This window comes from Thalassophryne amazonica, chromosome 13, assembly GCF_902500255.1.
Source record: "Thalassophryne amazonica chromosome 13, fThaAma1.1, whole genome shotgun sequence".
Taxonomy (NCBI): Eukaryota; Metazoa; Chordata; class Actinopteri; order Batrachoidiformes; family Batrachoididae; genus Thalassophryne; species Thalassophryne amazonica.
The window spans coordinates 53,335,781-53,361,157 of record NC_047115.1 but is presented as its reverse complement, the minus strand read 5'-3'; the positions used below and the strand labels follow the sequence as shown (position 1 = coordinate 53,361,157).

Below are 25,377 nucleotides of genomic sequence, written 5' to 3'. Positions count from 1 at the left end.
TGGGGAAAAACGGTTAGAAATGTGAACGGGTTGGCGGTGTACACGGGGCTTCTGTTTAGGACTACACTTCCTCCTCACAGTCACCCAGTCGGCCTGCTTTCCCGGCTGCTCGGGATCTGCCAGAGGGAAACTAACGGCGGCTAAGCTACCTTGGTCCACACCGACTACAGGGGCCTGGCTAGCTGTAGGATTTTCCAAGGTGCGGAGCCGAATCTCCAATTCGCCCAGCCTGGCCTCCAAAGCTACGAATAAGCTACACTTATTACAAGTACCATTACTGCTAAAGGAGGCCAAGGAATAACTAAACATTTCAGACCCAGAGCAGAAAAGTGCAGGAGAGACAGAAGCCGCCATGCTAAACCGGCTAAGAGCTAGTAGCTGCGCTAAGCTAGCGGATTCCTAAAAACACACAAAGTGAATAATGTGTAAATAATTTAGAGGTGATTCAGCAGAGGGAGTGCTTTAGTTAAGGCACGTGAAGATTACACTGTGAAACAAATCGTTATCTAGTTAACTAGATCAATCTAACTGCGCAGATTAAACAGCTAACAGATACAGCAAAACACCGCTGTGCTCCAGAACAGGAAGTGATACAATACTGCAGTGAGAGCCAACCACCAATAACAGATGATTCCCAGATACAACCAATGTTACAGGCTGTGTCTGGTGTGTGATTAATGGGAGAAGGGTTCCATCTAGTGCCCCTACCTTCAATGGTGAAGGTAGGGCCACTAGAGGGAGCCCAACTTCCTTTGCCCATCTACTATCCAGCAGATTCCCTTCCAACCCTATGTCTACCAGTGCTGGGGCGTGAAGGGTTAGATCCCCACTCAGGATCGTAACTGGGAGTCGTGCAGATTTACGTGCGCACCCCTCGTGCATGTTATGACCCACCCTTAGCCCAGTCTCTACGGGCGAGTGTTGTCATTTTTGTTGTGTGGGCCGCTGAAGAGGAGGTACTGCTGGCCCACCACCACCAGATGGCGCCCTGCTTGAAGTGCGGGCTTCAAGCACGAGAGGGCGTCATAGCAACCGGGAGTGACAGCTGTTACTCGTCATCAGCACCAGCTGTCACTCATCCACATCACCACCACCATAAAGGCCGGACTGCAACTCCACCTCCCCGCCGAGAAATCAGCAACCTTGGAGGTAATTTCTCTGCTGAATTTAAACTGACTAATAGTCTGAACTTCTTTGCAGCTGTTTTCCTGTGGGTGTTGCCTTATCTGTGGGATTGGCGTTTGGTGTGATCAGCAACGGCTTCGCTTCACACCCCAACCAGATAAGTGGTTAGACAGGAGCTGCACGAGTGTGTGACTGGAGGTGGAGCAGTACCAGGTCTGACAGCTGGAGACGGTGACCACCTGGGGACCCAGGACTTGGCGGCTCCGGTGTTCTTCAGATCCGTTGGCGGTGAGGGCCGTGTGGGATCCGGCTCAGTTCTGGACGGGCGTCTCCTATCCTCAAGCCTGCCCACACGTCACCCAACGTGTAATTGACTATAGTCCCAAACTGATTGTAGTCTGTATTCCATTGTGCACAATTTACAACATTAAATTGTTACTGTTTGGCTTATCCATTGCCCGTTCTTTTACGCCCCCTGTTGTGGGTCCGTGTTCCTACACTTTCACAACAGTTTTGGCCGTTTGGGGCAGTTTCTCTGTATATGCTCTTTTGAGCTGCAGAGAAAACACTCCCCGCAGGCCAGCCTCCTCAATCTGTCATCTGATCTGATTTTGGCCCTGCTCGTTTCCTTAACAACATCAGCAGGGGGAGCTGTTGCCACACGGAGCCCTCTGGCTGTGAAGCGTGGGGAAGCCGGCTCCCTTTCGGACCCAGAAGGAAGAGGGACGGCTGGTGCCTGACCACGCCTTTCGCCCCGCTCCCATCGACGTTCTGCTAATCGATTGTCTAACCCTAACCCTAACCCTAGACTTGATTTCTGGCACTCAACGGCTGGCTTTGGCCCATTTAGTTATCTATCGTCGTTCTATAATGCCGTTCCTTCCTTATAGTGTGGTGCTTTGTGCGCTTTACGCACATTGCCTGGAGGTTGGGAGTGGGCCTCCACTGGGGTCTTGAGCAGACCGGTGCGTCTTCTTACTGGTGAGTTGCTGGTTTCTGTCTTTTATAAACAATTACAAATTGTTTTGGTCTGCTAATGTGGTGTCTACATCACAGCGGGACCAGGCTGCACCTCCCACGGTGGCTGCTGGGGACAGCTGCATCGGCTCAATAATTCAGATGCTGGCCACGCTTTGCGGACCTCCTCCCACTGCTGCTCTTCTGGATTCTGGATATTGGATGACCAAACTGGATTCTATTAACAGTCTGGTAATAATTTAAATTTCGCACAGACGTTGTAGGGGTTTGAAAGCCAGATGTGGGCGGAAAAGAAATTATATAAAATATCGCATACTGGCTTTATGATCCATATTTATTCCAGACCTGTAATTTATTTTTTTGAGTGTGTTTTTTTTTTCCTATTATCGCCCTAAGGATTTAATGTTGCTTTTAACTGTAACATACTGGTGTTTGATTTATTTGCATGTTTCTTTTTTGTGTGTGTGCATGGATGTGTGTTTTGTGAATTTTACTGAGTTTATTTTGGGTTTACTGATTTTTCAGTTACAATGTGTTTTTAATGTTTGTAAATGGGGTGATTTTAACAAATTAAGGTTGGAAATAAATAAAGGATATATTTCTATAGTTAACCCTTTTTTGTCTCTACTCCCCTTAATTAAAAAAAGGTAAAAACTAACCTGTGTCTGTCTTGTGCAGGGTCCTAGACCTATCCTAGGTGGTGTTGTCAACAACTTTGTTAATCTGTTAAGACCAGACCTCCGACATGAGTTATTGGTTTTCTCACATTTTCTGTTCTGTTATTATTTGGGTCTGGTTCTAAGTCTCTCTCCCTTTAATTGGACTATCTGTTTTTTTGTTCATTGTCTTTAATCCTTCTTCTGTCCCAATGTAGCTTGTCCCAGTGTTTAGATAGTCCACTCCTCTTTATGGTCAGCTGCTTTGTTAAGTGTCCCCTTTTGCTGCCACCACTTTAGGAAGTCTGTTGCCCCGGGGAGGTTTTTTATTTGTTTGTTTTTTATTAAGCACTTTTTCCAACCACACAACCACATGGACCTTGTTGGACCTCACAGACTCTGACATGGTCCATACCAGTCCACACAGTACACCTTCTGCCATTGTCCCTTTGTCCCTCAGTCTCAGCCTTTGATTACCTTCCTGGTGTCTCTGACCGAACGGTCACTCTAATAATCGGTCCGCCCTGCCTTCACTGCGCACCTCCTTTCTGCTTAAAACTGCACTCCAGTCATCATCTATCTCAGTGACAGATATCTGAAGGTTTGGTACAACAATCATTTCCACATAAATTCAGCATTATTTCATCATAAAAGATGGAGGTAGCGATCAGAGCACCACGGCTACACAAGCTGCTAGCTGATGCGTTCACTGCGTGTTGGTCATTTCAAAGCATCACTGAGTTTTGCCTGGTTTCTGCTTAAAACTGACTTTAGAATGAGTTAAGAGGTTTTACCTTGTCATTTGATAGTTAATAATCCCATTAATCCATTTGATCGCTTTGGGTCACTCAGACAAGCTGCTAAGCTCCAAAATGACACATGCGCAGTGGAGGCAGGGGTGGACCGTTCAGTCTGCGACACCGGCTTTTGACTTGACTATTGTCTGCCTTACTGCCACCCAGCCCTTGTTTTCTTGGCCGTGGGTGGGTCCCATGGATCCCACCTGTCTTCCCTTGTGGTCTCCTGGGCTTTGATAATGCTTTTCTTTGAGCATTGCCCCCTTAGCTTGGAGGTGTCTGTTGTTTATCTTGGTAGCGGCAACTCTTTTTTTAACAGCTTCCAGCTCCTGTTTGAGGCTTGTTCGTTCCTCTTTCAGCTTCCTCAAGATAAGCCTCTCAGCGGTCTTTTGTTGTTGTCATATCTAAAGAGAACATCAGAAGAGATGAGATACAAAATAGAACAAAGATGAAATATGCAATCTGATTTTAAAAAAAAAGAAAAACCATGGCACTACACAAAGACATCACATATGCCTCACACTAATGTAAAAAATAAAAAGGGTTGTACTTATTGTTCTCAAACAGAAATGGTGAAATTCGCTGCCTGTGGTCCTTTCGTTCCTTTCATGATACCGAACTGCACCATTGCACATTATTTTTGGAGACATTTGCTTCTGATGGCTGTATGGGGAGAGAAAAGTGTCCTCTTCTGTGTCACACCTTTTTGATGAAACCACATACATCCTTAGAGCTGAACCGCTGGACAGTGCCTACGACTTCAGTTTCTATGGTCCCCTGAAGCTGTGAGGTTTGATGGACTCTGCATTTCAAAAGCAGGTTGCTGTTTCGTGGCTTCCAGGCTCAGTGTTGCTTCTTTTTCCTAATACAGTCTGACTTCAGGGTTTTTCTTTTGTCTACCTGCTCCTGTTATTGATGGGAAAAGCAGACTGAAATATTGACTTCCACCTGTGTATCCTCACTGACAACCAATATGCTTCATGATACATATTTAACGGTTCCTGACTACCAACATGCTTTGGGAGGGCCCCCCTCCTCCACAGACAACACGTACTGTCATAACATGTCAGTTGTTGACAAAACACTTATTACTGCTCCTATTACATTTGTGATGCATTATCTCAAATTCTGTTCGTTGTCTAATTAAGGAGCTTACTTACCTCTGTTATGAATTTGATTCCATTATAGGGCAACGCAGTCTCGTTTGGGGGCGGGCACTAAAGGAGTAAAATATGATGTAATTTCTCTACTTCCGGGGGACAAACCACAGCATTTTCAATGGGGTTTTCGGCAAATTACATGCAAACAAAGTGAAAATGCAAAGAAAAAGTGACGATGTGGTGGGAAAGTGGACATGTGTTGCGGTTTGTTTATGATCCGGAGCACAAATGTGTCGAGACGGTTTTGCAGGCGAGGGAACGGAGTTAGCTATGTAGGCTAACACTTAGCGACATGACGTCTCCCACCTTCTCGGCTTTTCTTCTCCACCTGGAACCGAAAAAAATACTTTTCGCGACTGCTTCGGTGACTGCAGTCGAAAACAAAACCGCACACTATTTATCCGTGTGAAGTTATACTGTGTATATATTAATGGAGGTCCCCATAAGTGGTCAAATCCCACAATATCACGGAGGTTTCAAACGAGACTATGGTCTCCTATTAGTTTCAAAGGCAGCAACCAGAAACAGTACATGACATTTATCAGTGTTGTTGCTTTGTACTCTGCTTTCATGGCATTCAACCAGATGGTGCGACAATTTTTCAGCCACCTTTCAAAAGGTTGCACTGGAATACCATGAAATACAAAAGTTATTGACCCACTGGGTCACGGGACTAAAACCCTTATTAGCCAGATTGGACAAGACTTCAAAAGTTAATGGGAAAATGTTACCAATGTGCGCATACAATGACATCCGTCATTGGTCGTCTTCTTACACTGTTGGTTAGACTCCATGAGAATACAGGATAAATCACACTTTCATGACAATATAGAGCGCTGACCTAAAGCCATACAGAAGCATTATCATGGCAATGGCAATTCGTCATAATTAAGTGCATAATTTAACTGCTACAAAACTGACATGAGCTGCATATAAAATTAGCAGCACCACCTGACTATTACCCAGCATTCACCATGAATTTTATTTATTTATTTATTTATTTATTTTTTACAAAGTGAAGGTTTAGTAAAACACATAAAAAGAAAAAATGTTTCAGGTGGTACCCAACATGGAAATACTGAATACCACTCATACTTTGACTCATACATATATCTGTAGATTTGTCAAAGCATTTTTTGTGAGACACTGCATGAATATTTGACTGTTTGGACTGTTCGAGAGAGACACTGTGCAACAGTTTAAAGAAAGAAATGGTTGAAATATGGTCAAATTTGTGAACACTATTCGATTATTGACAGTGTCTTGGAAAACTATATATTAATTGTGAGTAATCCATTGCTGGTGTTTCTTGTTGGTGCTTGTATCTATTTGTATATTTTGTAGTATTTTGTACATTGTGACCTGCTGTTTCTTGCTTCTGCCAGGAGACAACAGATGAAAATTAACTTGTAGCTAAATCTGGTCTGTGCAACGCATTTGTTGTGCAAGGTCGCTGTCAAATAAATAAATATTCTAGTATTGAAGCTCCATCTTCTTCCTCCCCAGTGTCACAGGAGAATTAAAACAATCACTTACAGTAAAAAGCACATCTACTTAGCACAGCCACTGATTTGTGTGACCTTTTGCACACAGCCTCAGTCTCCACTTATTTCAGAGCAATTTGGAACATAATCACGACAAAAACGTCTGCTGAATGACCTCCCAGCAGCACAAATGTAAACCTGAATGATGTTTTTTGAAAGTCATTGCAAGGTATGTTGCGGAAGTAAATGTTCCATGTATGAATAAATCAAGTCCAAAAGTGACACACAGGTTGTTAAGAGTCAGATTATTCTAAATCAATTTATACCCAATTTCTTGTTTTTCTCCCCCTCATTTTCAACAATTTTAGGCAATAGTACTCATGGGCAAGAAGACATTAAGGATTATGGCAAACTCACATTTGACCCCAGTTACCTTGACCCTTAACCAGATGATGGCTGACTTTGTCAGGGCAATTCTAGAATCCAACATGCGCTGATGCTGTACTTTGCCGCATCCACAACACCACAGAATCGTCTAGATAAGATAAAACTTTATTGTCCGTAAAACAAAAATTTGACTTACATGAGCTGCCGAAGCCCCAATGCATAAAAAAACACATCAAACATTCATCATAAAACATTCAACGTAAAATAATTTTAAAACTAGTATGTGGTCTGCAACAATGTGTTCATTTGGTCTCCCTCTGATTTAAAAGTGCGATGGAGTGTGGCACAAATGAGTTCTTGTATCTATTCCTCCTGTAACGATGCACTCTAAAGTGCTTCCCAGAAGGAAGAAGCTCATATTCACTATTCAGAACATGGGCTGAGTCTGTAGAGAGTTTATCTGCAAGTCGTAAGGCTTGTTTCCTGCACAGCTCTGTGAATTTGTTCTCCACCGAGTGACCCACAATTTTGGAGCAGATGTTGAGGAGCCTCAGTATCCTGTTCTTCAACTGCACTGAGAGGCCACAGAACCACACAGAGCTGCCAGGTCTTGGATGGCAACCACCCAGGCAGACAACCAGTCCATTCCCTCATCTCTAAAATAACCATCTATCTGCCACAGCTCGATGAAACGTGGGCATTCCCTTGGCCTTCTTCATCCACTGGGGTCCTCAACACTGAGGCACCTGCGTGCTGGATCATGCACAGAGAGAAGTGCTGCATGGCCAAAATGTCGTAGCTGGCGCTCACTCGCAATGAAAGTAATGCTCTTCATCCTAGTCCCTCTTAGTAACCACCCGTTTGATACAGAATTATTCCAGCGGTGCCCAAGGATCCTTCGAAAACACTTTGTACCAAAGACATCCAGTCGCTGCCTTGGGTCACTGATTAGCATCCAAGTCTCACAACCATACAGCAAGACAGGCAGCACCAGGACCCTAAAGAGTTGGACCTTCATTCACATGCAAAGATATTAGCATTGCCAAACATCTCTGTCCAATGACCTCATGATTCTACAAACTCTTCCCAGGCACCTCTCGATCTCAACGGCCAAAAATCCAGAGACATGTATGTCACTGCCGCGATACACCTAAGTGTGTACAAGCTAAAAGTTGACGCTTTTTTCACATGCTTTGAATCCTGCAGCTTAAACAACCGAAATACGTCCATTAATGCATTGATTGGCACGTAGTAAATATAAATTCTTACCTGTTAGTTTCAATGGGATTTATCTGAATAATAATTCACATAAAGCGTCCTTTTTTAAAATCCAAAAGAGTGTCCAAACGTGAAGAAAAGTCCCTCTGTACACACAGCTGCACCGTGAGAGCGCCTCTCAACCACCGAGTCTTGGCTTTTAAATTAAGCTACAAAGAAATAAAATAAAATAATGTTAAAATTAGTCTGTTTTGTTTTTGTGTCGAGTGGACGAGTCACTGTAATGTCTAAAGTGAAGCTGAACTACACTACCCACAATGCTCCCTGCGTCAACTGGCTAATTACACTTTGCGCTTAATGATGATGTCATCAGCAAGCGACAGGCAGCCAGTCTGCTACAAACACATAACAAACAGACTAAAATGTTTGATTTTAGGGTTTACAAACGTTTTTGACCATTAAACGTTACTAGCAAAAAAAAAATGTTATCGGAACTAAATTTATCGGAAGACAATTGGTCTGATGATGGTTTTAAAACTTATCTCAAAGCTAATCCAATAGCAAAAACATTAGCTTTGATAATTATCTGCTATCGGATTAGCTGAACTGTGCCCACCACTGCTCAGATCCACCATGAATGATAAGAGATGAAGCAGAGTATCGAGTCTAGGAGGCCAAAGACATTGAGTCTTGACTCATTTATTGATCAGTTTGCCAGAAATCACCAAAACCAAAGAATACAGTTGCTGTAATAAAAGAGCATCAATGCTGAGAAACTGAACCAAGGCTGCACCTAACCGTTATTTTCATTCTCAACTCATCTGCTGATTATTTTCTCAATTCAATACAGTCTGTAAAATGTTTGTTTTTTTATTTGCGTCTCAAATCTGATAGAAACCATTCACTTTGGTTACAACGGTTAATCACTAGTTTTATGAAAATAAAAATAAATAAGATTTCAAATCTTTGTATTTTTTTTGCCCTGGGTTGAATGCGCCCCTCTGAAGAACCCCTGGCCCCAACCAGGCCACCTCAGTAAATTTGGTCTAGAAGCGCCATTGGGGGAAAGTCGCTTTAAAATTGAAACAACTCGCGCACCAGGGTCTCCCGCTGGGTCTGGCAAGCACGATCAGAAGATCAGCGGCTTCACAAAGCTTTTTTTTTTTGCCTTCCTCCCTGATTCTGCACAGGATGGGCGTGCAGGTGTTAATTCAGTAGGCAGAATAACGCACCGTTCGTGCGCTCTGAAACGCATCTCCGTTTGGTGTCATGAATCAAACTTCCAGCTGATTATAAACAGGGGTGGAAAGCTGCTCTCCAACAGACACACAGACTGCGTTCCGGTACGGAAAGGACCAGTCCAGAGTTCCACTACGCTTTGACTTACTTTCATCCCTGGGCATCACCCAATCAAATTTCTTCTACTTTTATATTGTAGTAACGAGTAATGAAGATGTATTGGAGTAAAGTATACATTTTAAAAGTAGTAAACAGTAAAAGTATACATCTTATTGAAGAAATGTATTGGAGTAAAAGTGAATGTCGCCAGAAATGTAATGAAGTACAAATACATCAAAATTCTACTTAAGTACAGTAACAAAGTATTTCTACTTCATTACATTACAACACTGGCCATATCAACATGTCAATCCTTATTGGATCTGCTGTGGTAACCCCAAGTGAAAAAGGGAGAAGCTGAAAGAAAAAGATGAAAGCCACTTTCCGGGTCAACCTTCATGTACATACCAAGTTCAGTACAGATCACCAAAAGGACCTGGGACATGGCCAACAAACAGGGAGACAGAACCTAGTGATTGACCTTTGGTAAAGTTGACCTTGCCCGGGCAATACCAAAACCTACCACCATATGTGTGCCAAGTGTGGTGCAAATACGATGGAAGAACTTAAATTTTGTCCTTTGACCCCAAGAACCTTGATTTCAATGATTGACCTATGGCAAATTTGACCTCACATTGGAGTTTCTATGAATATATTTGGATTTTTATTTGCTTGGTCAAGTGAAATGGGAGTGACTATCACACAAATACATATTACAACTGTAGTGTTAAACTATTTGATAAATTCACTAACTGTACATGCTACCTGATGTCGTGCACTCATCAGATATAACCAGAATATTTGCTCACAAATCTATTTCAACCGACACCTTTTCAAGAAAACTACATGCTAATATAGCTTCCACAGCCACACAACAATTTAAGAAAGGAGGGTGTTTTTGGTAGCCAGTATCAGTATATCAGTCTGTTTTTACAGCTTTTTTTCTCCAGTAGGACAAAATGTATAAATGTGACATTATGTTATAGATACATGAGAGCCATCATCATAAATTAAAATGGAGACCACAGTGATAACAAGCTGGACAGCTGACGAATGAAGCCATCACAGATGTGCCAAAACCTGTATTTCCTTAAATACCCATTTGAGGTGAGGTCTATGGGTATTTTCTAGATTTTACCTTCAGTAATTCCCATTTTTGTTTATTTGTTGTTGTTTGTATAATACCCACGTGTTGCATTATAAAATATTATCATCAATCTTGGCTTTCAGACTATGTGTCACATATTTGCCTAGAACCCTGTGCATTTTGGCTGTGAATCTGAAAAAAATTAAATGCATTTTTGGATAACTCTTCAAATCTTTATTGAAAACCTCTATTCATGTGAACAAAGTGTTTTCATGCTTGAAAAGAGTTCAGCTCTCAGAAAAGTACTGTAATGCATAAAGATAAATGTAAAATGAAATCACTCACAGTTTCAGTTTGATGCTTTCCGTCTTCACTCTGCGGAAATCTGGGTGAAAAGTGGAAAGTCTCTCACAAAAATGGCCATTTGCTTGGGTGTGTGTGTGTGTGTGTGTGTGTGTGTGTGTGTGTGTGTGTGTGTGTGTGTGTGTGTGTGTGTGTGTGTGTGTGTGGTGGTGGGGCGGGGGGTGTTATGATTAGCAAAATTAAAGCAACTTTAACTTTTGACCCCTTTACAAACTGAAATTGACCTATCACTGTCCTTGCTGTTTTTACCCCATAACTCCATAACATTCAGTCACAGATTGTCCAAACTACACATTTTTGGATTCTTTGTGATCAGACAAATAATGTGGTGTAGTTTTCCATGTGACTGCAGCATCTTTTTATTTTGACCCCTGTGTAATTGTTGAATTGACCCCTAGCTGGGTGCCTGTTGCAAATTCAAATGGCCACTCTAAATGTCTAACTGTGCTGAATTTGGTGCTTCTGTCACCATTTGTGTGATTCCTCTGTAAATATTCTGTTGTCTACTCCACTATTCACCACCATCATGGGGTTGAAATGAAACAATCCAGATGTTTTTTCTAGTGTAGACATTTAGGCTTGACTTTGAATTTCACAAAAATATTACATTACCCATTTAGGAATTAAAACCATTTGTATACATAGCCCTTTGAATTTCAGAGGCCATAAATATTTGGACCAACTAAATATCTGATTATTTTGAATAGAAATCATCACTTGTATGGACGGTTTTCTTTAGGGGATGCAACACATGAACATTTCCAATTCCCTGGCGACTTGGACTTCATTTTACATCAGTCATTTAGAAATATAAACAATATGGTGCTGTATGTTAAATCTGCCTGGACCAGGCAATTCTCAAAAACTGAGTGACTATGAAAAAGGGTGACCAGTGAGGGAAGCCACCAAAACACCTATGATGACTCTGAAGGAGCTATAGGTGTCTGTGGCTACGACTGCAGTTGAATCACCAGTTATACAGCGTCATGATGAAGAGATTTGAACACTAAATAACCCCTGGCAAACTGGAGCTTAAAGTTCATGTCTTCTTGTTTAAATTAAATCCTCCAAATTTGGTCACTGCAAATAATTTTGTGTCATCCCTGCTGCATTACACTCCACTCAGTAACACGTAATTTATGGGGACAAGAAAACAAATTATTAAAGCCGAAAATTCTTGAAACCTGCTATTAATTTAGTGTCCTATCAAATGTTTGTAGACTTATAATGATTGTTTTTAGCAGAGGGATTAAAAAAAATCTCTCTTTCTGAAGTTTTCAGTTAATGATAATCACCTTGCAGTGCAAGAAATTAGTGTTATGTGAAACGATCCTTCGTCCTAAGTGCAGGTGGCACCAGCAGATGAAGCGCCATCACCAAAGCGTTTTCCCCTGGTGTCCCACAAACACGATATTTACTACGAGCCCTCTGACAGGCAGGACAGGGCTGCTTTCCAAACCTGCTGCATTTTACTTTCATGAGAAGCGGGTGAGAGCAGTGACAGAAGGAGCGAGTCCAGACTGCTGATGCTGGCGATGCGTGCGCCTTTTCTCCACACCTATTTCCAGGCTTCCAGCATGGTGCCATTAATCAATCTTCAGAAGTTAAGTGCTACTGGAGGCACGGTTGCATTATAAATAGCATGGGAAATGCATAATTAGTTAGTATCAAATGTTTTATACAGGCGCTCTGTATTCAGTCAGGGATGCATCTTTTTGTTCCACGCTCTTCCAGTACGGGCGATAATTGCTGAGGTGTGAGCTCACCTGAAGCAAGTGAGCCAAGAAAATATTGAAGTCACGGGATAGAAGAGAATATCATGAAACAGGACGTGTTTCATTCTCAGTTGACCTTTCTGTGTAAATTAGAACACAACAGATGTTTACGCTCAGAAATCCTATTGCCAGGATTCTGTAAACACATATATCACATATTATACAAATAATGAATGCTTATGAGTTCAATGTTACAAATATTTCATGAGATGAAAGATGGAACATACCATTCAATGAGGCTTTGTTGAATGGTATGTTCAAGCTTTTACCGAATTAATATCCGTTCCATAAAAAGAATGGAAAACATTAATTATTTGTTTTATATTACGGCTAAAATAGATCCTTGTCATTTGATATTTTATTCATTTATAAACAACAGAAAATCGACTTACTTTTTGGTGTTCATCACTGGTGCTTAACAGTCCAACACAAACTTTAAATAGGAGTCCAAAATTATGCTCAGCAGTCCGTGATGCCGTCCACTGACTTTGTGTACAGACTGCTGTCTGGTTTCCTCACCCCAGCGAAAAATCGCTTCACAAATTTGTCAGGCTTTTCATCCTAACTTCATCCTCTTCATCCTAACAGTTCTTCATGCCTCCAGAGGGCTTATGGCATGGTGGATTTGTTTGTTTTTTTTGTGTTAGGTTAGCTCCTTCAAATCGTCGTCCACCAGCAAAACAAACTCTGCCATGTTTAGCTAAATGTCGCTCCACCAGAACTATTGCACGGTAAATGTCACATGACATACACGCCACCAATCAAATGACAAGGATCCACTCAGCCGTTATATAAAGGCTGTATAATATACTGGACAAACCGTCCATGACTTCACCCATATTTTTTCTGAAGAGTGAATTTGAAGCTCAAATGGGGCAGTGCTAGATGTCGCCATTTTGGTGGCAGCCAATTCTACCTACGTCCTGGCCAGCTGATGAATGGGAAAACATGTGGAGCATAGGCAAGACCAGTATTACTTGGGTACGACAACTGAAGCCCAAACACGCTTCCATCTTATAGTTACCCACTTAATAACAAGCTAAGTAACAGGCTCAGGTTCATTTGGGTGTTTAATTAACACATATTTTTGCAGACTGGGTGTTTTTTTTCATGACGGGTGGCATATTGGCAGACTTAGACTGCCCGGGGGGTTCCCATGATGCACTGAGTGTTTCTTTCTCTTTTTGCTCTGTATGCACCACTCTGCATTTAATCATTAGTGATTGATCTCTGCTCCCCTCCACAGCATGTCTTTTTCCTGGTTCTCTCCCTCAGCCCCAACCAGTCCCAGCAGAAGACTGCCCCTCCCTGAGCCTGGTTCTGCTGGAGGTTTCTTCCTGTTAAAAGGGAGTTTTTCCTTCCCACCGTCGCCAAGTGCTTGCTCACAGGGGGTCGTTTTGACCATTGGGGTTTTTACGTAATTATTGTATGGCCTTGCCTTACAATATAAAGCGCCTTGGGGCAACTGTTTGTTGTGATTTGGCGCTATATAAATAAAATTGATTGATTGATTGATATTGCCTCAGTAACCACGGCACTATCATTGTTGTCACCAAGCTGTCAATAACTGTTAATGAGTACTAACAGTGCTAACATAAAAATACATGATTAAAATTTCACTCAACGGCCATACTGTCTTGTTTGCACCCTGCGTGATATCATGGGATTTGACCACTTATGGGGACAGCTGGTCCCATTGTGCAATATATATATATATATATATATATATATATATATATATATATATATATATATATATATATATATATATATATACACACACAGCATAACTTCACACGGAAAAATGGTGCACGGTTTTGTTGTTGGCTGCAAATGCCAAAGTAGTCCCGAAAAGTGTTTTGTTTTTTTGTTTTTTTGCCACTGGAGAAGGGAAGATGAGGCAGATGGGAGACGTGTTAGCATACACAGCTAACCAGAGTAGCTCCATTATCTCACCTGCAAAACCGCCTTGACACGCTTGAGCTCCGGGTCTTAAACAAACCACAACACGTCCACTTTCCCACCACATTGTCACATTTTGTTTGTGTTTTCACTTTGTTTGCGTGTAATCTGCCCAAGAAACTCAGAGAAAATACCATGTTTTTTCCCCCGGAAGTAGGGAAATTATGTCATATGCATCATATTTTACCCCTTAGTGTCCGCCCTCAAACGAGACTGCATTGCCCAGTTAACCACACAGCAAGCCATATTATTGATATTCATAATAAAATGCTCAGAAATCTAGCAGTGCTAGCTGTGGGTGGCAGCAGCCGCCTACACAAGTACTTTAGTCATTATGACCATGTCCCAAAATATTCATAGTCATATGGCTTAAATGGATGAGTTATAGTAACATTTTTGTGCCAGCTGTAATTTATTTCTGCTGTAAATTTTAACATGGGTTTCTGTGGGGATTGACTTGCTTTTGGAGACAATTCTAGTGGCCGTTCAAAGAAATAAAAGATTTGGCACTTCAAAGCTGATTTCTTTTTCTTTTTTTTCCCAGCGGTTGGTCTCTCCCCGTGTTCTTCTCCAGTGGCACAAAGCTGTACTCTGCTGACTCCTGCCCAACAAAAGCAATTTTCTCTGGGTCACTTGCACATGTTTCTCCATAACCTTCTCACTCTCTTCATAACTCGTCAAAGCTCCCGTCCGCTTTTGCAAAGTTTTCGTCCTGGTTCACAAAGTTTTGTGCTCCATTTTCACCGTCGCTCTTGGATATGCGGGCACTGCTTCAAGGGATCTGCTCATTATTCCCGGTGCCTTCAGCCCATCCTTGTGACTTTAACCCAGACGGGGACTATTTTCATGTAATTGGTGCTGATGCCGCTCCTGTTACTGTTCAGCATTTTGATACGGCGGTGCATCCTGAATGGAAAGAGCAGGGTGCAAAGTGTCCCTTACTACAGGCAGCAAATTACTCCTCACAACTCCCCTAACATCCTGTGCAGCACTGAGCTGCCGTAAAGGCAAAACAATTTGTCCAACATGAATAGACTCCCTGGAGACTGTCTTTAAGTGTTAAATGACCTGGGTGAACCCAATACTAATCCGCAGCTGGGAGTTATTCAGGCTTAGATGGTGAACACTTATACCTTCTGCGTGGTCGTTTCAAGGCTGTTTATGCAAATTCAAGGTGATCAGATGTTTCTCATGCCACACTTTATCGTCTCACTTTGCCCCAAGAGACAATCCTCAGTCGCTACGATGGCTCTAACTCACCTCCACACAGAAACGAGGGCTCAAATCTGATGCATTACAAATATTTGTGCCTCTTGTGTGTGAGTTCAGCTTTGATCCCCCCGCCCCCCCCTTTTTTTTTTTCTTTTGACACTTAAAAATAAATCAAATGAACATGTCACATGGTTCATCCTCAGCACACAATGCAGGTTGCAGATGAAACAAACAAGACCTTGATACTCTAAAACATAGGATTTATTATAAATGTGCTTAAAGCGAAATCATCACACGTGCATGTGCACCCATGCACAGCTATACACGCACACAGACACAAAAAGATGAATCCAAATTGAGACCCTCAGTGATTAAACTGAGAATACAATGTTTTTGTTTCTTACTTTGTATTAAACCTGTGTAACATAAAAAAAAAGAGTACCATTGCAAATACAGTAGGGGGCATCAGTGAGCCATCAGGTTTGATTTCTCTTTCACTCTCTTGCTTTTCTCATAAACAGGATTGTGGCCTGCCCTCCAGACATCTGCTCGGTTGTAAAGGGAATGAATAAATAAAAACAAAGGCCTATGAATGATGCTCTAAGAATTTATGTTCCATGCAACCATATATTGTGTTTCAATATTATAATCCTTATTGGTACATTTATTGTTTGTGTCAGCGTTTATGTTTTAAGTGCACCGGCGGTGGTTTTGTGAAATAAAATAACAAAACAGGGCCGTACGAGCAGTGGAGGCGACTCTGGAGAGGTGAGGAAATAAGGATGGAGCAAAGTCTGGAAAAGAAAGTATGGCGTGACAGTCGGTACAATACAGAGAGCGGATCATTAATTAATGCTGCCGAGAGTGCGAAATCAATTTACCCCCCTGAGCACGACACACACTAACACCCCCGTCAAACAGGCATGGTGGTGGTGGTGGTGGTGGGGGGGGGGGGTGTTTGGGGAGACAGGATGGGGTGGAGGGCATCAACGGTTGTTTACCTCCATTTTAATCACTTCTAATTGTTTCCAATGCAGCAAATATCTGTCAAGGAAAAATATACTGCATAACCTCCCACCTCTTGACCCCCCCCCCCCCCCCCCGCGCGTTCCCTTTCATTAGGCATGTCCTGTTTGTCTTTTCTTCTGTTATTCAGTCAATTGGCTGTTTTGTGCAGTCAGTGCTGGATGCCTCGATTGAAATCATTGTTTCGTAAGTGGGGTTATTTTTTTTTTTTTGCTGTTTGTGTTTTTATGTGCTGCAGAGCCTCTGCACAGAGGAGTGTGTGCTCTTGTCAGGGGGTGACAGCTGGCTCTCTCTGCCCTCTGTCACAAATAGGCTGTGACTGCCGGAGTGTGACCGGCCTCTCACCCGCTTGCACGCTTTACACCCCCCCCGTCACATATACAACACACCACTGTCTGGAATGCCATGCTACTTTGCTTGTGGCCTCCGCTCACTCCTTAGAACGATGCTGCATATGGGCCTGGTCAGCCATGGAAACCTGCTAAGCCCAATTAGAAGCAGCCGCCAGCTCGGCTTCCCCTCCATTCTTTCATCCGTACTCTCTGGCCCAGCCGCGTCCTTCTGTTCCTCTCCAGTGGCTTCATACTCCAGCATCCCACAATCAGAGCTTCTGTCACATTCATAATCATGCCAAGCTGATGGGCACACCGTCCCTGCTGTGTGGAGGAAGCAGCGATTGTGACACATCCCTCTGTGGAAACGTTGCATGTGCGGCTCTACTATAACGTACAATCATCATACATGCTGTCTCTCCTCTGCCAGATGCTGTTTTGTCTTTTTTTTTTTTTTGTCTGTGGCCTCAATGCTCTGGACCAAATGGATGCAGAAAAACGCATGTTATTGAGTTCATATCTCCGTGACGACAGTGATGACTGCTCAGCACATTCTGGCATTACGCACATGGCAGCCAGGGGCATTGTGTGTTATAGAACATGTCTGGAGCGTGCACGGCTTGTGGAATAAAAGCATGCATGTTTTCATTGTGGATTTCATTTTAGCATTCATGTTCACTGAACAATCATCACTGCTCAGTGCTCACAGAAAATAATGATATTGGAAAGACTTTTGTCTTTAGCCTATCCCAGTGGTTACTGGGCCAAAGGCGGGGGTACACCATGGACAAGCATCATCATCATCATTATTATTATTATTATTATTATTATTATTATTATTATTATTATTATTATTATTATTATTATTATTCAATAATTCATTGTCCATACCTACTTACTCCATTCAAGGGTCATGAAGGGCTGGAGCCGATCCCAGCAGTCATAGGGCGTGAGGAGATTGGGCTGGCATGAGGCAGGATACACTCTGGACAAGAAGTCAGTCTATCACAGGGCCAAGTATTATGTCCACCAAGGACATTATAAACTCATTGGTGTTTATTTATTTGTCTGTCTGTTTGTTAGCAAGATTATGTCAAAACTGCTGCACGGACGGTGATGAAATTTTCACTACAGATAGATATTAGACCAAAGGAGACTCCATTAAATTTTGGAGATGATCCAAATCCGGATCCGGATTCTGAATAAAGTATATAGTCTTTGAAGGATTATGTCAAAACTCCTAAATGGATTCTCATCAAATTTTCACCACAGACACATATTAGGCCATGAAAGACTCCCTTAAATTTTGGAGGTGATCTGGATCTGGATCATGATTCTGGATCAAGATTTCCCTTTATATAGGCTTTGGAGGATTACTTCAACTTCATGGATTCTCACCAAATTTCCACCACAGATAGTAGGGATTGGAAGACTCCACTGAATTTTGGAGGTGATACGGATCCAGATTAGTGGACGTCAGAAATCTTTGATTGCTCTTGTTGTTATTATTATTATTATTATCCTATCACAGTGGTCATTGGTCGCAGAGGAAAAGTTCACAATGATGAGATGTTCATTGTTTGATGCTTGTGTTGTGTAAGTGATAATAATGAGAATAACATGATTTTATTCTGGGCCCTACGGTTTATCATCGGACCTCCATGTGTAGTGTTCAGCCCGACATTTCAGGTTCTGGGTTGGTAATGAAATGTCAGGATGCAAACCAGAGATGGAGGTCTAATGATAAACCACAGCAGCCTTCAAAATTATGTTATTATTAGGGCTGTTAATCGATTAATTAAAATTAACTAATTAATCACAAATATGGGAAAAATTAATTGCGATTAATTGCGATTAATCTCATTTTAAGTCAAGTTATAATAAATACACAAAGTCATTAGTTTCACAAAGGGGGCTTTGTTTTTTTTTATGTCACACTTAAAAGCTGTGACATGAACTTGAAACTGGCTTATTTTGCAAATTTACAACATCTTCTAACCTCAGAGCATCTCTTTCCTCTGGCAAACATGTAACTTTAAATTACTGAAATTAAAATAATACAGCTTACCTGAAAAGCTTAACAAAAGTGCATTGGGTGATACATTCATCTTTTGATTTAGGAACATGTGCATTAGTGCAATTATAACCTTGCAAAACATTTTAGTTTAAGTTTGGAAACCAAGTCTACTCCTCCTTTACATTCAGCCAACCACTCAGACACACCAGTCTCTCAACATCTGTAGAAGAGAGAGCAGCTCTCTTTTTCTGAAGAGTGTGGCCGGGGAGGGAGAATAGCCTCTCACAGGGCACAGTGGTGGCAGGTGATGTGAGATATTTGCGGGCAAGATGTGCTAGTCTATGGTATGAGTCCTTTCTTTTTGACCACCACTCCAGTGGGCACTGATCCGGGTCACTTTTGGATTTTGATTTGTAGCGGTCCAGTGAAGTTTGAATGGACTCAGCTTCCTCATCTGTGTCTGAATCAGATGATGCAACCAAAAAGACGGACATTCTCCTCTTCTTTAGTGGTGATTCCTCTGTAGTTTCACAGCCTGTTGTTTCCACATCCTGGACTTAAGGAATTCCACACTTCACCTCTCTCAGGTTTAGGCAGGCATTTTAAACCTGGGATCAAGTGTAGTAGCAATCTTGAGCCAAGTGAGATTGGAGTTCTCCTTTCTTTGAGCCAGGTCTTCAGAAAAAGCTTTTTTGAATTTTATGATGTTGACAGTATCATCATCTGATGGCTCCATGACTCTGAACAAGTGGCAGAAGGCTGGCAAAACCACAGAACAGGAGATGTAGTGCTCCCCACCCAAAGTTTCAGTGACATACCTGTGAAAACAGACATAAAATAACAGTATTAATTCAACAGACAAACTTCAATTGAAAACAGACACACACACACTTTTGTCTATTTTTTACATCATTTAATTGTTCAATATAATTAACTTACAAATAATTAATTTAATTACAAATAAAATACAAATATAATACACTGAAACTGTAATAAAACACACCTGCATGGTTCAAGTAGCTCCTCCAACTTCTTCAGCTTTGCCAGTTCAGACTCAGTTAGCATGGAGATGTTGAACTTCTGCTGGGACAGGGTTGTCTCTATCGATGCTTTGTTTTGTTGGATCCTTTTGATCATGTGTAAAGTGGAGTTCCATCTAGTGGGCACGTCTTGAATCAGGGGTTCTTCTTTTTGTATGTGTGCAACTTGCTGTTTATTCAACTCTCGTGCATTAGATGGGCTGTGCTTGAAATGACTGACAATTTTTCTGCATTTGGCTAAAACAGCATCAAATCCGCTGTCACGTAGTGACACTGTTATTGCGCGTTGTAGAGTGTGTGCAGTGCAAGGCAGATGTTCATATGGAAGTAGTCTTACAGCTGCTGTCATGTTCCGAGCACTGTCTGTCCCAAGTGTTGTTAATTTTGTCTCTATGTTCCATTCTTGAGCAACTGCCTGAAAGTGTTGCGCACATACGTACTTCTGCATAGTGGCGCTCGTTTGACTTACTCACTGTTAATGCAAAGGATTGTAGACACCAGTTGTCATCAATAAAGTGAGTCGTGACACCCAAATAGTTATCATTGCTAACAGAAGTCCAATGATCTCCCGTGAGAGCAATGAAGGGGGCTTTCTCTAACATGCTTTGCTGTTTTGCTTTCTCGTTTTATGAGTCTCTATTCTGGACATTACGGTTTGCCTAGCGGGTAAATGATAAGAGGAGTCCCCAGACGCCTCTCGAATCAAATCCCTCAGACCTGCATCTTCAACAATATTTATGGGGCGACAAGTTTTAGTGACCCAACAAGCAATAGCTTCTGTTATTTTGTTTTTGGTTTGCCTGGATAGGGTCCCACCTCTCGCTCCAAACTCCTGCAATGTAGACTGGCGAAAGCCGCCTCCCTTGGTCAGTGACACACCCGGGATGCCTCGCCTTGAGGTGATATGTAAGTGATGTAGTGCTTTGGTGGTAACTGAATTCACCTTTGCAAAGCACACATATCGCCTTTGTCTTGTCCAAAGCACCATCTGGTTGTATCTTAAAGTGAAATTTTCCATTTAACAGCGTGTCTTTTTTATTTTCCATCGCTAGCTTGATGTAGCACCAGCAGCGCGCTAACACAGGAAAGGGCCACTTCTTCTTCTTTCTGGTGGCACGCTGAACGTGGGCATAATGCTGCCCCCACTGACTGACCATGTGGTACTGCAAAATGAAGGGGCGTTTTTTTATTAACCTTTGCGATCAATTTATTTTATCGCGTTATAGAGGAAAAAAATTATGCAAATAGTTAACACGTTATTTATAACAGCTCTAGTCATTATATAATTAACCTAATTCACTGTTGTGTTGTGTAACAGCTCTGTTCAGCAGAGAAAAACTGGCTCAACTCACCACAATTCCACAGACTAGGATTAGTACAGTTCCAGGCTGACCCAGCACTTGAAGATGTTCTGCTGCCCAGCAGGAGGTGGATCCTCAAGACCTGATAGATCCTTCTGCCCCCTCAAATGCCCCCTCAGTGATGTGCTGATAGCATGTGCTTTTAAAAGGGTCATCAGTATTCAAGTCTTACCTTGGGTAAAACTGCATCATTGTGGCAGGCTACACAAAGATTCACAAGTATGAAAACAGCAAAAGTTAAACAGTACTTGTGGTTTTACAAGAAGATTACAAACTTGTTTAAATATTTATGCATTTGCTGTCTCCTCTCAGGTGTACTCCTATTCTTCCACATGTCCACATATTCTTCCATCTTCCAGACATATGTCACACATACGTAGATTGTATTTCATTGTGATGCTATTGTCATGGTAACCTATTGTCCCCCCATGAATAAATCAGTTGTAACCCTGCAAGCTGCAGTTATCCCGAGTAACTGCATGTAACAAAGCCCATCTATTCTAACATATCACTGACAGCATTGGCTTCATGTTGTGTCATTGCAGGTGATCACTGTCCAGCGTGTCCACTAATAAGCAGCAGCTCTCACTTATTGCTGTGGCTCTTTTCTTCATTTCTGTGCCTTATGGTGTTTGCTTGCTTTTCGCACTTGCGTTTATATTACATTGTTTTTTTTAATCGTGCTATTGTTTTGTACTGCGCAATAGGGGGGAGGTTCACCAGTTTCATTGTGCAATTTGTTATACAATGGCAATAAAAACTATTCTATTCTACTCTATTCTATTGGTCAGAGCGAGCTGCAAAAAGTTTGTACCTGAGTTTGCAGAGGTGGTGTTTGTAGTTGCCATCTGCCACGCCGGTGTTTGCCAACCCGGACAGTGGGAATACCACCTCAACCGGCAACTTAGCCCCGCGACTGGACAGCAACAACGTCCGAGGCCCGACCAACGTGGTGAATTCACTGAGGCCGCGCGCTGCGTCACGAGTGCCGCTTCCCCGAGGCCTCGTGCAGCCACCGCGGATCCATCAGCGCGGAAACACCGAGGCCGCGCGGCACCAGCGCAGTGCAGATCCATCCCGGTGACAAACAACGCAGGCTGTTAACATCGGCGATCGACAAGCTGCTCATAAGCCGACCATGGGTCCTAAGAAGGTTCTGACAGCGGAGGAAGGTGACGATATTAAAAAATCTCTGGACTTTCTATCAGAGGAGATTTCTGTTGTGAAGCAGCAACAGAAATCAATTATGGATCTGGTGGAGGAGGTGAAGGCATTACGGCTCCAGAATGCCGAGAAAGACCGGCATCTGGTGCAGCTGGAAAATAGAGTGGCTGAATTGGAGCAGTACACCAGAATCAACGACGTCATCATCACAGGTCTTCATATCAAACCACGGTCCTACGCACGGGCGGTAACAGATGAGAGCGGAGGGGAGCCCAGTGAACAGGAGGTCAGCTCTGTGGAAAAACAGGTTGCTGATTTCCTCCTATCTAAAGGTATAGAAATGGATTTAAATAACATTGAAGCGTGCCACCCTCTGCCCCGGAGAAATGACGGTGATAAACGAACCGTCATCATGAGATTCATCAACAGAAAACACAAAACAGCACTGTTAAAACAAGGAAGAAAACTGAAAGGGACAAACGTATTCATCAATGAACATCTCACCAAACACAATGCCGACATCGCCAGGAAAGCACGCTTCTTGAAGAAACAGGGAAAAAACCAGCACACATGGACTTCAAACTGTAAAATATTCATCAAACTGAACGGATCACCAGAACAAGCAAAAGTCATGGCAATAAGGAACATCGAGGAGCTGGACAAATATGAACAATAGTGTTTCTTAAAGCGAGGATCTGGACAAATATGACCAATAAGGTATGAGGACACAAACACATCACAACACCATGACACAGACCAGAGGAACCTATTCATCTACTACCTATTCATCTACATCTGGAGACAAGAAGGATATAACTCAAAGGATTGCTGATCATGGAAAAGTAGAACTGAGAACATTTAAATACACAGACCACAATGTACTGGACTTGGAGCACGATATAGACCCGGACAATAATTTCTTCTCAAATATCAATGACAGTTGTTGCTATTATACAGATGAACAGTTTAATCGGATCATTAAAACGGATAACAAATTATCAATAATCCATTTCAACAGCAGAAGTCTATATGCAAACTTTAACAACATTAAAGAATATTTAAGTCAGTTTAAAAAAATATTTAACATAATTGCTATATCAGAAACATGGATCAATGAAGATAAAGGAATGGATTTTGAACTGGATGGATATGAATTTAATTGTGTAAACAGAAAAAATAAGAGTGGAGGAGGAGTGGCTGTGTATGTGGATAAGAACATGGATTATAAAATAGTAGACAATATGACAACTGTGATTGATAACTTATTAGAATGTATAACTATTGAAATATGTGAAGAAAAAAGCAAAAATGTATTAGTCAGCTGTATATATAGAGCACCAGGATCTAGTATTGAAACATTCACTGACTGTATGGGAAAAATGTTCTCAAAAACTAATCAAAAAACTGTGTTCATTTGTGGTGACTTAAATATTGATCTGCTCAATCCAAATAAGCATAAAATAACAGATGAATTGATCAGTATAATGTACAGTATGAGTTTATATCCAAAAATCACCAGGCCAAGCAGAATTACATCCCATAGTGCTACCTTAATTGATAATATATTCAGCAATGATATTGAGAATAACACTGTGAGTGGATTATTAATCAATGACATTAGTGATCATCTACCAGTTTTCATCGTTTATAATAGAAACCATCGGCGGAATCAGCCAGAGGAGAAAATAAAATACAGGCGAGTGCGGACAGAGGAAAACATGAACACACTAAAGAAGGATTTACAGGAGCAAAACTGGGAAAAGGTATACAGTGAAAGTGATGTTGATAGTGCATATGAAACTTTTTTACAAATATTTACATCATTATATGATAAAAATTGTCCAATTAAACAAGACTACAGAAAACAAAAAATCCAAGCTCGACCATGGATGACGAAAGGGTTACGAAATGCATGTAATAAGAAAAATACACTGTATAGAGAATTCATAAAACTAAAGACTAAAGAGGCAGAAAATAGATATAAGAAATACAAAAATAGATTAACTAATATTATACGGGTATGTAGGAAGGAATATTATAGTAACATATTATATAATAACAAAAACAATATTAAAGGAATATGGGATATATTAAATAGCATTATCAAAAATGGTAATAAAAAACAGAGTTACCCTCAGTATTTCATTGATAATAATGTCAAGAAGGAAAATAAGGATGAGGTAGTCAACGGTTTTAATAATTTTTTTGTAAATATTGGACCAAGCTTGGCAGAAAAAATTCCCGATTCCCAACCTGAGGATTGGGATAATAATCTCATAGAAAGAAATCCCTGTTCAATGTTCCTCACAGCAGTGGATGGAAATGAAATTATAGACATTGTGAATAATTGTAAATATAAAACATCTACCGATTTAAATGAAATTGATATGGTGGTGGTAAAACAGGTCATTGAATGGATTGTAGAACCATTAACATACATCTGTAACTTATCATTTCAAACCGGTAAATTTCCCAATCAAATGAAAATAGCTAAGGTTGTGCCGCTGTATAAGACTGGGGATAGACACCACTTCACAAATTATAGACCTGTTTCTTTGCTTCCACAATTTTCCAAATTATTAGAAAAGTTATTCAATAATAGATTAGACAAATTCATAAATAAACATAAATTACTTACTGATAGTCAATATGGATTCAGAGCACATAGTTCAACATCACTTGCATTAATAGAATCAGTTGAGGAGATTACAAACGCCATAGACCACAAATTACATTCAGTTGGAATATTTATAGACCTTAAAAAGGCTTTTGATACAATTAATCATGACATATTAATCAATAAACTTGAACAGTATGGGATTAGGGGGTTGGTGTTGCACTGGGTGAGAAGCTACTTAAGTAACAGAAAACAGTTTGTGAAGTTGGGGGAATATA

The 25,377-nt window shown here is 41.4% G+C and overlaps 1 long non-coding RNA gene across 1 annotated transcript; it reads right to left on the bottom strand.

The window, feature by feature from the left end:
* Positions 1-1,974: 1,974 nt before the first annotated feature.
* Positions 1,975-24,294, bottom strand: LOC117523567. Its single transcript, XR_004564544.1, has 3 exons — positions 24,284-24,294; positions 20,675-20,680; positions 1,975-2,096 (listed from the first exon to the last, which is right to left on the bottom strand). It is a non-coding gene; the product is annotated as an uncharacterized LOC117523567 (long non-coding RNA).
* Positions 24,295-25,377: the final 1,083 nt, after the last annotated feature.